A 14,210-nucleotide genomic window follows, 5' to 3' on the forward strand; every position below is an offset into this window, starting at 1 on the left:
ACTCTCTCAAGAGAATAAACCCCCATACTTCTGCTGAAGTGGAAGAGGGGCGGTCACTGAAAGGAATAGAATAGGAAATAGGAAAGGGAACTAAGCCTTCAACCAGTCATTCTTTTTTAGGGGCTCTTCACCCCTCACTTCCAAGGATACCAGTGGTATGCTAATTCCTGAACACAGCAGGCTGCTTCTCAGGCTTCTCCAGTTTCTGGCCGAGGATTCAGCATTGTTGGGTCTGCCAGAACCCTCATTTATCTGCTTTTCCACCTGTGAAATTCTGTTGTATTTATTGTTCCCTCTCTCATTTTTTATGCTTTAATGCAATCCTTTACTGAAGTTTTAGTGGGATTGGGAGGGGAGGGGATGGATAGGAAAATTAGATGCATGAGAAGTTATAGCCATTAACTTTATCTCCGAAATCAGAATGTTTAGCACAGGTCCAAGTAATTGTAAGCATTCAATAAAAAATATCTTAGTTTCAGTGAAATATGGGAATGTGTGTAATGCAGTTTGAAGAGTACCTGAAACAAGGTGCATAACAGATGCTGAAGACAGTATTATTATTATTAGGCACACTAAGCCATACTTCACATTCTGAAACATGCTTATTCTACTTAATACAATCTTACGTTCATTCGTCTACATCAGAAGTCTACCTTACTCTTATTTTATTTTATTTTATTTTATTTTATTTCATTTCATTTCATTTCATTTCATTTCATTTCATTTCATTTTATTATTTCCGGTTAGTTAACACCCAGTGTTATGTAAGTTTCAGATGTACAATATAGTGATTCAACACTTCCGTACATAGCCTGGTTCTCATCACGGCAAGTGCACTCCTTAATCCCCAACACTTATTTCACCCCTTCCCCCCTCCCCTCTGGTAACCATCAATTTCTTCTCAGTAGTTACAAGTCTGTTTCTTTTTTTTTTTTTTTAAGGTTGTTTTTTTGTTTTTTGTTTTTCAGGTTTTTTTTAGTAATCTCCACACCCAGCGTGGGGCTCAAACTCACCACCCCAAGATCAAGAATCACACTCTCTTCTGACAGAGCCAGCCAGGTTCCCGAGGAATCTGTTTCTTGATTTGTCTTTCTTTCTCTTTTTTTCCCCCCTTTGCTCATTTGTTTTGTTTCTTAAATTCCACATATAAGTGAAAACATATGGTATTTGTCTTTCTCTGACTTACTTTACTCTCTTTAAAGTTGTACGATATTCTATAAAATAGATATACCATTTAATCATACTTCCATCGATGGACATTTATTTTTCAATTTTCTTCTGAAATACCAGCAGTGGATACCCTAGTAATACATCCTTAAGCACGTATGCTAGTATTTCTGTAACATAAAGACTGAGAAGTGGAATTGCTCTATCGTACTCACATGGAAAGTGTCTCATAGGAATTTCCAGAGTAAAACAAGCATGTGAGAGATTAATCAGGATCCTGATTTAGGCAGGCAGTATTTAATTATGGAAAGCACACTAGACTTGAAGACAGAAGACCTAAATCCCAATGACGGCTCTACCACTTATCTTGGGAAATTGTTTCTTTTTCATTTATTGAAAAATGTTTACCGGATTCTGCCTCCTCTGTGCCAGGCAGTGTCAGAGACTAGGAATACAGAGATGAATAAGACGTATGCTTGCTCTCAAGATATTTACAGCAATTGGTGGGGAGACAGACACGTGAACAGATGCTGCTTGCTCACTGTGTGGCCTTGGGAAGTTGTTTAACCTCCCGAACGCCTGTTTCTTTTCCTGTAAAATGGGTAATAGTTCCTATGCCACAACGTTGTCATCAAGATTAAATGAAGTAATGGATGAGACGTGCCCTTCACAGTGTCTGGCACATAGTATGCACTCAATAAATGGAAGCTATAGTTACTATTTTAGTAACACGGTAATTATAATAAGTAATTTTTTATAGTTGCTATAATAGAAGTTCTACCTCTCTGAACTCATTTCTACTGTACTAAATGAATTGTTGAGATGATAATATACTATATACAAAGGGGCACTTGATAAATATTAGTTTCTTTTATGTTGAGACAGAGGGTAAATAAGCAGATGGAAATGCAAATATCCATATGTTTGAACACAACAGTGATCTTCCCAGTCTGTGTGTCACAGAACCAATTCTGGGCACTGCTTTAGCTCTACAAATTTCAGCTCTGGCCATATCTGAACATCTGGAATAAGCCTGCATACCTCCCTGACCGCAGTGTTCACACGGCTCAGGGCTGAAGACTGCCTCCTGCTGGAGACTTTTTTCTCCCAGTTTGCAGAGCGCAGCTTGCACCCCGTACTCAATGGGATCACTTATTTGCTTGACACTGGCTTTTGTGAAATAGTTTTTTTTTTCTTTCTCACATTGATATAAAATAAGAATTAAAGGAAGTGTATCTTGATACCGAAAATTCTGAGCTTTAGTTTCTAATTAAATTTAAAGATAATTATACAGGCAAATTTAAGCAGAATTAAATGACAGAAAAGAATAGTTTATGAATATTTTGGGTAGGTTCTCTGTTTTAGGGATTAACTAGTGTCTAATTACTAGACACATTGCTTTTTGTTTATTTGTTACTTGTTGTTTTTTTCCTGTTTCCTCTACTTCCCTGGAGGGTTTTTAAAGCACTGACATTTATTTCCTCTATCTGGATATATACTTGGCCATACAGATCATACCAAATTCCCCTGGGTTTTTATAAGCTGATTCTCCTTGCAGAGATAATGTGGTGCATGGTCTAGAGCCCAAATTTTATTTTATTTATTTTTATTTTATTTATTTAAATTTTTTTATAAGGACGATGATCTATCAGTATTTGTGTGTGTGTGTGTGTGTGAGAGAGAGAGAGAGAGAGAGAAAGAGAGAGATTAAATAATCCTGTTCTTGGCCAATTGCTTTTTTTTTTTTTTTTAGATTTTATTTATTTATTTGACAGAGAGAGACAGCCAGCGAGAGAGGGAACACAGGCAGGGGGAGTGGGAGAGGAAGAAGCAGGCTCCCAGCGAGCAGGGAGCCTGATGTGGAGCTCGATCCCAGGACCCTGGGACCACGCCCTGAGCCGAAGGCAGACGCTTAACGACTGCACCACCCAGGCGCCCCTTTTTGTAAGTAAGCTCCATGCCCAGCGTGGAGCCTGACATGGGGCTTGAAATCAAGACCCTGAGATCAAGCCCCTGAGATCAAGTCCTGAGCTGAGATCAAAGAGTCAGATGCTTAACCTACTGAGCCACCTAGGCACCCCCCTAGAGCCCAGATTTTAGAGTCAGGCAGACCTGGGTTTGACTTCTAGCTCTTCTACCTCTTCCTCTCGGATCTCAGATGAAAATCTCTGCATCAGTTTCCTCATCTGTAAAATAGGCAATATTAGCTATCATAATGATAAGGAGTGTCACTAATACTATAATACTAACATTATAGAATGAACGTGGGTTAAAAGAATCAGATAATACATGTAAACTGCTCAACACAGTATGTTCTTCTAGTTTTTAGTTATGACCGTGATCGTTTTTATTTTCATTTAGGTATCTCACACAGTGCTTGGCATATGGTTGATGCCCAAATTCAGGTAGCTATTATGTTACCTACTGTTTCTAACTGCCAGGATTACTGCTTTGTTATTTAATTTTTTAATCTGTTAGTGATAAATGCCATCTTTAGCCTAGTACTTAGGAACTTGTCTCATCATCTCTGTAATTCTGACAGTGCCTGGCACCTTTCCTGGCACATAGTAGGTGCTCACTACTAGCTGTTGAATCATATCCAGTTGAGTGAACCATCCATTCAGGTGTTTAGTGCAGACCTGTGTCACTAAATAGCTACCATTCCACAACTGACAGCCTACCCTGACACAGACATGCTTGAACGGTTTGTAAGCCATGATTTCAACTTCCTGCATTGCAGACATCTCAGTTAATATGCCATTCCACTCCTATGACCATTAGAAGGAAAGGACAAGATAATAGAAATATCTAGCTGAACAGCTAAGAGAATGAGCTTTGGTCTAGGTAAATCCGGGCTTACATCCTCGCTCTAGCACTGTCTAATGGATCAGTTAATCTCTAAGAACATCAGTTTTCTCATCTGTGAAAAAGGGGATAATCATAGTTCCTATCTCATCAAGTTATAGTGAGAATAGTGTTTTCCAGGTAGTGCCTTCTCTTTCCCTGGAATAGTCTTTCCTATGTTTTACTCCTGCTTTTTCAGCTTGACTGTCACTTCTTCCAGAAAGCCTTTCCTGCCACCTATGATACTGCCACCTATTATACTCTCCCTAAATTACCTGCCAATTACCCTTTATAACTACTTCCTCAACTACTCATTTCCTTTCTGGATTGTGAACTCCCATAGGATAGGGATGGTGTCTGTCTCATTCATTGCTGTGTGCCCAGTGCCTAAGAGTCCCTTGGTATATAATATTTTGGGTGGACTATATTTGTTAACTGAGTGAACTAATGAGATAATAATGCACATGTACACAGAGCCTAACATTTAGCAAGCTCTCAATAAATGGGATATATTATTTTTAGCAACATAGTATTGGTGCTGAGTTTATTCACCTTGAGAAAACTAGGGTAGTGAGAGGAGGAACAAATTAGAGATAGGTACTGTGAATCTAGCTCTGTATCTTTTTTGTTATATGCCCTTGGCCGAATCTTTTTTCTTCCCATTTTTCCACTATTAAAATGAACATAAGATATTCACCCTGGTGTCCAACTCAACTTGATTCTTATAAAGTCTGCCCTTTGTCAGACCATACCTGACAGGCAGTCCTGTCTAGATATAGACCCTATTCTGCCCTAGTACTCTTCTGTTTTCTCAGCTGCTAGTTGTTGGCCTCTGACCCTTCTGCATTCTGACCATCTAGCCCCCGGTTGGCTACCTCCCAGCTTCCAGCCTTAAACTACACTGGTCTCACAATAAAGCCCAAAATCTTTAAGGTGCCAAGTAGAGCCTTATCTTCTTCCCACCTTCCCCTTGCTCACTCTGCTCCAGCTAGTGGGCTTTCCTGAAGTCTTCTGGAGGCACTAATCTCCCTGATTCAACACCTTTGAACATGGCAATCCCTCTGCTGGGAGCATTGTCCCCTCTCTCTCCATCAGGCTAACCTCTATTTAATCTTAATGTCTCAGCTGTTAACATCATTACTTGGCTCCCTTGGAAGAAATTATGTTTCCCTGTTATATGTCCTCTTCCTTGTAGATCTGGTATAATACATTGTCAAACCTTCACATTTTATGAGAAGTTAAGAATCTGGCCTTAAATGTGGAATTTCCATTTTTAATGCTAGGAAGTAATTTAAAAATTATAAAACACTGAGGGCCAAACCAAAATATCTGTCGGTTAGTGACCGCCTGTGGCCTGCCTATTTGCAACCTGAGCTGTTCAACCTTTGCCTATGCTTGGTAACTATTCCTGTGTTAATCATCACTCCATTGTCACTCCATGTAACTGTCCACTCTATGCCAGGCACTGTGATTGGTGCTTTATACAGATGATTTCATGTAATATCCAAAACCACCTGTGAGGTCAAGTAAGGTGCAGAGAGGTGAGAACACTTGCCCAAGGTCACAGGCCAGAAGTGGTACCGCCAGGTGCTAAAGGTCTTTCCACTGCACTATTGTGTGTCAAGGTACTATTTGTCAGTTTCGAGTGGGAGGAGCTTCTGAAGCTCTGCCTGACAACAACTGTTGCTATTTGTTTTGTGCTGTGTGCCAGCCATCGTGCTAAGCAGTTTACATGATCTGATCCAATCTTCACAACATCTATACAGAAAAGCTGTTATCACCACCATTTTATAGATGAGAAAACTGAGGTATAGAAGAGGTATTTGATTGACCCAACTTTAAAGCCCAGAAGTCTGATGCCACAGTCCCCACTTTTAAGGTTTTTTTGTTTTTTTTTTTTTAAGATTTTAATTATTCGACAGAGATAGAGACAGCCAGCAAGAGAGGGAACACAAGCAGGGGGAGTGGGAGAGGAAGAAGCAGGCTCATAGCGGAGGAGCCTGATGTGGGGTTCGATCCCACAACGCCGGGATCACGCCCTGAGCCGAAGGCAGACGCCCAACCACTGTGCCACCCAGGCGCCCCAACAGTCCCCACTTTTAAGAACTACTATCATCGGTTTGGGTTTGTGGCAGAGTAGTGGGCTTCAGGGGAGAGGGAGAAATTTATATCAGTCTTTCTCTAATCCGGAGCCCCCAGAGAACTCAATTGAGAGAAGAATCCGCCTAGGTTATTTCCAGGAACCGGCTATTGAGAGATGTGACCTGAAGGTGGCAGCAACATTAACAGTCTCTAAACTGCGCTGTTCAAACCTCTAGCGAGGAATTTTAGACAGCCCTAGTCACTTATTTGCATACTGTTCTCTGATTGGCCCAATTCATTTTTCCTAGTTAATTGGACTTGGTTCTCAGCCCAGTCAAAATGGCCAGGTTCGTAAAGCCATTCACATCTGTGAAAGAGAGAGCTCTCAGAATTTGAAACCATGGTGATGTCATCCAGTCCAACCACCATAACCGTGATTTTAAACTCTGATAGGTAGAACCATGTTTCAGTGATTCCCCAACACTTTTTGAGATCTTAGGGTTGTGGGTTTTTTTTTAATTTTATTTATTTGAGAGAGAGGGAGGGAGACCATGAGTGGAGGGGTAGAGGGAGAGGGAGAGACTCCCCGCTGAGCAGGGAGCCCCACATGAGGCTCAATCCTAGGACTCTGGGATCATGACCTGAGCCGAAGGCAGATGCTTAACTGACTGAGCCACCCAGGCACCCCGATCTTAGGGGATTTTTTTAAAAGATTGATTGATTGATTTGAGAGAGTGTGAGGATGGGGTGTGGAGGGGCAGAGGGAGAGAGAGAATCTCAAGCAGACTCCGGCTGAGTGTGGAGTCCGACACAGGGCTAGATGCCACAACCCTGAGATCAGCACCAGAGCTGAAATCAAGAGCCGGATGCTCAACCGACTGAGCCAACCAGGTGCTCCAAGATCTTAGCTTTTAAAAAAAATTCTCTTTTTTGATGGTGGTGTCTTTACAGTAGAGTCTACATTTAAGGAAAAATTCAATAGCCCGAAAGGGTATACAGTGTGAAATCAGTTTCTCTATCACACACTATTCAATTGCACTATTTTCCCACCACAGAGGAAAGCTTGTGTATTCTTCCAAGTATAGACTATGGATATAAAAGTGCTTATTTAAACATACCCTTTAAAATAAATGATAACCTAAAACTATTAACTTTTCTCTCTCTTTTTTTAAGATTTTATTTATTTGACAGAGAGAAAGCACAAGCAGGGGGAGCAGCAGGCAGAGGCAGAGGGAGAAGCAGGCTCCCTGCTCCGCAGGGAGCCTGATGTGGGGCTCGATGTGGGGCTTGATCCCAGGACCCTGGGATCATGACCTGAGCCAAGGGCAGACACTTAACTGACTGAGCCACCCAGGTGCCCCTGGAAGCTAACTTTTCCAAAAGAAAATTTAGGGGGAAACTTCTGTGATCTTGGGCTGGGCAAAGATTTCTTAGACATAATTCACAAGAAGAACAAAAAATGGATGAATTAGACAATCAAAATTTTAAAATTCTGCTCTGTGAGAGATACTGTTAGGAGAGGGTGCCTGGGTAGTGCAGTCGTTAAGCGTCTGCCTTTGGCTCAGGGCGTGATCCTGGCGTGCCGGGATCGAGTCCCACATTGGGCTTCTCTGCTGGGAGCCTGCTTCTTCCTCTCCCACTCCCCCTGCTGTGTTCCCTCTCTCGCTGGCTGTGTCTCTGTCAAATAAATAAATAAAATCTTTAAAAAAAAATAGAGAGAATGAAAAGACAAACCACTGACTGGAAGAACACTGGCAAATCACATATCTGATAAAGGTTTTGTGCCTAGAACATATAAAGAACTCTCACAATTCAACAACCCTGTAAAAAAACTGGTACAAGGCTAGTATAGATACTTCACTGAAGAATATATACAGATGAGGGTACCTGGGTGGCTCAGTCAGTTAAGCATCCAGCTATTGATGTCAGCTCAGATCATGGGATTGAGCCCCATATCAGGCTCTATGCTCAGGGCAGAGTCTACTTGTCTGACCCCCAACCCCTCCAACCCCCCAACCCCCTATCTGACTCCCCAAAAAAGGAATATATACAGATGGCAAATCAGCACATAAAAAGAGGCTGAATATTATTAGTTATTAAAGAAATGCAGGTTTCATTGAGATACCACTACAAACATTTGGAATAGCTAAAAACAATTCTTTAAAAACTGATAATACCAAATACTGATAAGCTCATAGAGCAACTGAAACTCATTCTTGCTGGTGGAAATGCAAAATGGGGGAGCCATTTTGGAAAAGAGTTTGGGTTTGTTGGGTTTTTTTTTGGTTTTCGGTTTTTAGCAATGTTGGATTTACACTTATGACTCAGCAAGTCCAATCCTAGCTATTTATGCAATGAGGCTCAATCCTAGGACTCTGGGATCATGACCTGAGCCGAAGGCAGATGCTTGCATAAAAACTTATGTTTACACAACATATGTACATGAATGTTTATAGTAGCTTTATTTACAATTGACAAAAACTAGAAAACAATGTCAATGTCCTAAAATGGTATGTCAGTACAATGGGATACTATTCAAATAAAGACTATTTATTTATTTGACAGGGAGAGAGAGGGAGAGAGCACAAGAAGGCGGAGCGGCAGGCAGAGGGAGAGGGAGGAGCAGCTTCCCCGCTGAGCAGGGAGCCCGATGCGATGCGGGGTTCGATCCCAGGACCGCACAATCATGACCTGAGCTGAAGGCAGACGCTTTACCGACTGAGCCACCCAGGCGCCCCCTTCAACATTTTCTTGTATCCACATCGATCCCTGCAGCTTTAACTGATTCACTGTAACTGCTTAGTGCTATTCTATGTTATGAATGTATCACAGTTGATCTGTCCGTTCTCCAGTAGACGCATATTTAGCTTGTCTCCACTTGTTCGAGATTTCAAACAATACTACAATGAACATCCTTGCACCTGCAGCCTGTGTCCGTGTTCATTGTTGAAAACTTGGAAACTTAATAAAAATAGAAAGACAAAAACGAATATTACTCCCAACAGTTATTGTTTGCTGAGTACTTAATGTATATCAGGTACAGTGCTGGCCATTTTCTGTTGGTTACTTTATTTAATTATCACGCTAATCTATATAATAGGTACTATTGTGTTTCTGATTGTACTGTGAGGGAACTGAATCTTAACCAGTTGAAATAACTTGGGCAATGGCACACAGATAGGGAGTGGCAGAACAGTTTTTTATTGCTAGAGCCCATGCTCTTAACATTATGCACCAAGAGTGCCCATGAGCCCCAAATCCAGAAATATTAATGGTTAGCAATAGTGTTCACTTTCTTTTCCTTTTTTTTTTTTTTTTTTTTTTTAAGTAGTCTCCTCACCCAGCATGGAACCCAACGCAGGGCCCGAACTCACCACCCAGAGATCAAGACCCAGACACTTAACTGACTGAACCACGTAGGCTCCCCTAGTGTTTACTGTTAGTTGGTTTCTCAGAGGACAAAGAGATTTGGCCCAGGCCACTTCCCATTTAAAAAATTATGTTGGAGTATAATATACATGCAGAAAAGTATATATATCCCAACTTATGACTTTTTACAAATTGAAGATACCCATGGACCGACCACCCAGATCCAGATCAAAAAACCATCTTACCAGCATCCAGAAACCTCCTTTCACCTTCTTCCAGACACTGTTCTTCCTCCCTGAAGGGTAGCTGCTATCCTGACTTTCAACAGAATATTTTTGCCTGTTTTTTATTTTACATATGAGAAATCATACAGTATATACTCCTTTGGTCTGGCTTCTTTCATTTAATATTATCTGTGAGAATCATCTATATGGTTGAGTGTAGCATATTATAGGACACAAAAGGCATATGGGCAACATAATATTTTGCAAAGAATTATGAGTGCCACTAAGTCTCTCATCAAGATTGTTGCCAGCCATCACCTTGACGATAGGGTGATAAATTGGATCTAATATAGGATGTGGATCAATCTGCACATTGCAAGGGATGGTCTGGCGCCTCTGTTGCCTTTACCACATCCTCTCAGACTTCCCTTAGATTCTGGTTGAAGCTGCAGAGAACAGTTTAGTGAGGGCTTCAATTCTTGCATTTTTCCGTGTTCTGTCCTGGAGCTTCTCTGAAACCAAGACAGGAACCCTGTTCAGAATGCAAAAGGACTTGATGCCCCCTGGGGTAATCCTAATAAATGGGGGATGGAAGCCAATGGATAAATGCTTCTCAGAGCAGTCCTTGGGTGGACGATGCTGAGAGACATTCTAGACAATCCTCAGATGGTTTTGGTAGTTTCTACCTCAAGGTGCCCGCAGCAGTGCTCACTTGGTACCGCGCCCTCGTGTTGGCTCCTTCTTTCCTGTTTTACTCTAGGCTCGCACGTTGAATCCCTGGGACCACCTTCCAAATAAATTACCTGCAACTAGTACTTGTCTCTGGTTCTGCTTTCTGGGGGGAATCCTAATAAAGGCATATGTAAAACACCTAGATGCTTAAAAAAAAGTAGGAGTTTTATTATTACTGCTATTACTACTACTGTTACCACCATCATTAGTTACCTGGAATTTCATAATTGCCACCCGTATCCATCCATGGATGGTATTGAAATTCCACAATTAGAGCTTTGATGGCAATAATTTTTGTTTTTTCTTCCTAAGGGTACTGGGAAGCCACTGATTTTTCTGTATTTCTTTAAAAAAGTTTTTTGACTGTGGGCATGTGGGTGGCTCAGTCGTTAAGCTCCTGCCTTCGGCTCAGGGCGTGATCCCAGAGTCCTGGGGTCAAGCCCCATATCAGGCTCCTCTGTTGGGAGCCTGCTTCTTCCTCTCCCACCCCCCCTGCCTGTGTTCCCTCTCTTGCTGGCTGTCTCTCTCTCTCTGTCAAATAAATAAATAAATAAATCTATCTTTTTTAAAAATGAAGTTTTTTGACTATACTATTTTTCAGGTTTAGTGAAGTATAATTGATGAGCAATAAATTTCACTTATTTAAAGTGTGCAGTTTGATGAGTTTTGATATATTTAAAACTCATCATACAGTCTTGAACCCGTAACCATGATCAAGATAATATACCCTTCACCCCCAAAAAGTTTCCTTATCCCCTTTATAATCTCTGCCTGCCATACCTCTGCCTTCTTGGGTCCCCAGGCAACTGCCGATCTGCTTTCTGTCACTACAATTTGCTTTTCCTAGGATTTTATACAAATGGAGTCATACAGAATATATCCTCTATGTCTGGCTTTTTTCACTCAGCATAATTATTTTAAGATTCATCATGTTGTGCAAATCAATAGTTCATTCCTTTTTATTATTGAAGAATATTCCATTATATAAATATCCATTCACCTTCTGAAGGACATTTGAGTAGTTTCCAGTATTTAGCTATTACAAATAAAGCTGCTATGAACATTCATGCTCAAGTCTTTAAGTAGATGTATGCTTTCAGTTTTTCTTGGGTAAATACCTACAGTGTAATGGTTGGACCATATGGGAGGTGTATATTTAATTTTTAAAGAAACTTCAATACTGTTCTCCAGAGTGATTGTATCGTTTTTACAATGCCACCAACAGTGAATGAGGATTCTTGTTGTTCTACATTCTTGTTAACACTTGATCACTTGGTATTACAAGTCATGGTGTGTAGATTATCTCATTGTGGTTTTAATTTGCATTTCCCTAACATCTTTCCTGTGCTTATTTGCCATAAATTTGTCTTCTTTGGTAAAGTGTTCAAATCATTTTTTTTAAAACTGAGTTCTTTGTCTTAATGGGTTGAAATGATTCTAGATAATATCCTTTGTTGCGAGTTCATCCCAGTGTGTGGCTTGCCTTTTCATTTTTTTCTTTTTAAAGATTTTATTTGTCTCAGAGAGAGGACACAAGCAGAGGGGATGGCAGGCAGAGGCAGAAGCAGGCTCCCCGCTGAGCAAGGAGCCCGAGGGGGGACTTGATCCCAAGACCCTTGAATCCCAAGACCCCCAACGGAAGGCAGATGCTTAACCAACTGGGCCACCCAGGTGCCCCACCTTTTCATTTTCATAGCAATGTCTTTAAGAGCAAACTTTTTAATTTTGATGACTTACAATTTATCATTTTTTCTTTTATGGATTATGTGTTTGCAGGTTACATAGATTTTTTTCTTGTTTTCCTCCAGAAGTTTTGCAGCTTTAGGTTATACACTTAGGTCCAATTTTGGCTGTCACGCAATGGGGTTGGCATTTAGCAAGATCCTCTGGCAGCAGCAAGGAAGGTGTTTGGAGGAAGGTAGCCCGAGGCCTGAAAGACGACTGACAGTGGCTTCCTCCAACGGTAGTGGAGAAAATGGAATGGAACTGAGATATATGGGATGTAGAATGACTGGAGGAGATGTCAAGAATGATTTCTGGTTTCTTCCTTACGCACAAATTGAGGATAACTTACTTCTAAGTTTTTGTACTTCAAACTGGCCTTCCATAGTTTTTTTTTTCTTTTGCATAAATTATAAATCAAATTTGACCAGACAGGGACTGGACACAGTTATCTAAAACAGCACACTTGCATCAGTTCCTTCCTTAGGCACTGCCTGCAGCCGAGTACTCAATTCTGTCCTCCCAAGTCCAAAGACCTTTGCCCTCTCGGTACCAGGAAAGGTGCCCAAGTTTTTCTACCCGCAGGGCGCAGGCAGCGGGTGGCGCATGCCCAAAGAGGCCGTGTACCGCTGACAGCCCGGAGAGCGAGGGCTGGAGGGTCCCGCCATCTTGTCCGGCCCGCGACTCAGCTGGCCCTTGCTGAAGACTACAAGTCCCGTGAGGCCCCGCGGCGGCACTTCCTACCCCTCACTGTTCGGCCCGCTCCCGCTCCCCCTCCCGGGGCCGAAGGCTCTGGCTGTAGCCAGGCAGACGGCGGGCCAGGTAGGATTTCCGGGGGAAACTACTGTGGAGGCTTGAGGAGGCGGCGGCGGCCACCCGGGTGAGTTCGATGAACAAGAGAAAGTGAGCGGGAAGTGCGCGGAGTCTGGCTGCGGGCGCCTCTTAGGCTCCAGCCGCGTTCTTGGCTCCGCGAGGAGCCCGCGGTCCGGGCGGGGGTAACGGCCCGAACCGCGGTGGGATCTGGCCAGGGCGGGGCGGGGCGGGTTGGGCCGGGGCCGCCGCCTCCTCCTCCGCCCTCCCACAACGGTCCCGCCGTGGTTTCTTCGCCTGCAGTGCGTCCCGCTCCGGCTGGCCCTCTCCGCCCCCCGCGACTTGGCGGGGCCCTTTTGTCTGGGCTGCCCCTTTGTGCCCGTACGTGGAGTCGCCTCCTCCGGGGAGCCCGCCGGGCCGTCCCTGGTGGGGACCGGTCCCTGGGGATCCGGTTACGGTAACCGGATCAGGTCAAAGTCCATTTTTCAAACCCGTCCTCCGTCGTACCTCTGCATCCCGGCCGGGCAGAGCGGAGGCTCGGAGCCAGGCAGTGGCAGACGGAGTTTCTGTTGAAAACCCTCGAGGTTATTGTCTAACTCTGAAACGTCAGCCCCGCGCGGCTTCGGGGCACGAATCTCCAGGCGTTTTTCTCGGTAGGGGGATGGGCCTGTGGAAAAGAAGTGAGCCCCCTCCCCGAGAAACTGGAAAGGGACCGAATTTGCTGCCTTGTCTGTGTAGGTTGCAGCTGTGATCAGGGAACCAAAAAACCAGTGCAGTTGAGGTTCACACACTTCTTCAGTCTCGGAGGAGAGAAAGTGATTTGTAGGGCACGGAGCAGTCCCTTCATTCATTGCATGCAGAAGAGAGCTACAGGACTTCGTCCAGCCATCCAGTTCCTCGCCCCTCGGACCCGCCAATCCTTTTATTTCTTCTACTTGAAACAAAAAGTTGGAAGAAAACGTCCATTAATAGAAGGATCTGAGTTGTAGGGAAACCAGAAACCTAGTTGCTTCTAGAAAGCAACAAAGAGACTAGTTCACCAAGTAATAGGAATGAAGCCAATTTGAGGGAGGAGAGGTAGTAGTAGATCCTTACTGAAACGGGTGAATTGTGTGGATTTAAGCAAATTTTGTTAGATAGTGGTCACTTTATGTATGTTCTGTTGGAAGACTGCATTGCTAGATTCAGCATAAGGCAAAGCTTTCTAAACGCTACTGTGGACACTCCTTTTGAAAAATAATTAGTATTTCAAGTCTCTGA

General features: G+C 42.9%; 1 protein-coding gene across 12 annotated transcripts in view; it reads left to right on the plus strand.

Annotated features, from left to right (window-relative positions):
• The window catches only part of LOC103666490 (mediator of RNA polymerase II transcription subunit 18), a 133,950-nt gene that overhangs the window by 24,448 nt on the left and 95,292 nt on the right, over positions 1-14,210 (plus strand). For 3 of the 12 annotated variants that reach the window (XM_040619112.1, XM_040619113.1, XM_040619118.1), the window contains exon 1: positions 12,872-13,020. The exons of 4 other annotated variants lie outside the window; for them this stretch is intronic. The gene's annotated coding sequence lies outside the window, so the exon portion shown is untranslated. Of the gene's footprint in view, positions 1-12,824; positions 13,021-14,210 lie in introns of those variants that run through there. 5 more of the 12 variants (XM_040619114.1, XM_040619116.1, XM_040619121.1 and 2 more) reach the window with 4 other exon arrangements.

Source organism: Ursus maritimus, unplaced genomic scaffold, assembly GCF_017311325.1.
Source record: "Ursus maritimus isolate PB19 unplaced genomic scaffold, ASM1731132v1 scaffold_32, whole genome shotgun sequence".
NCBI lineage: Eukaryota > Metazoa > Chordata > Mammalia > Carnivora > Ursidae > Ursus > Ursus maritimus.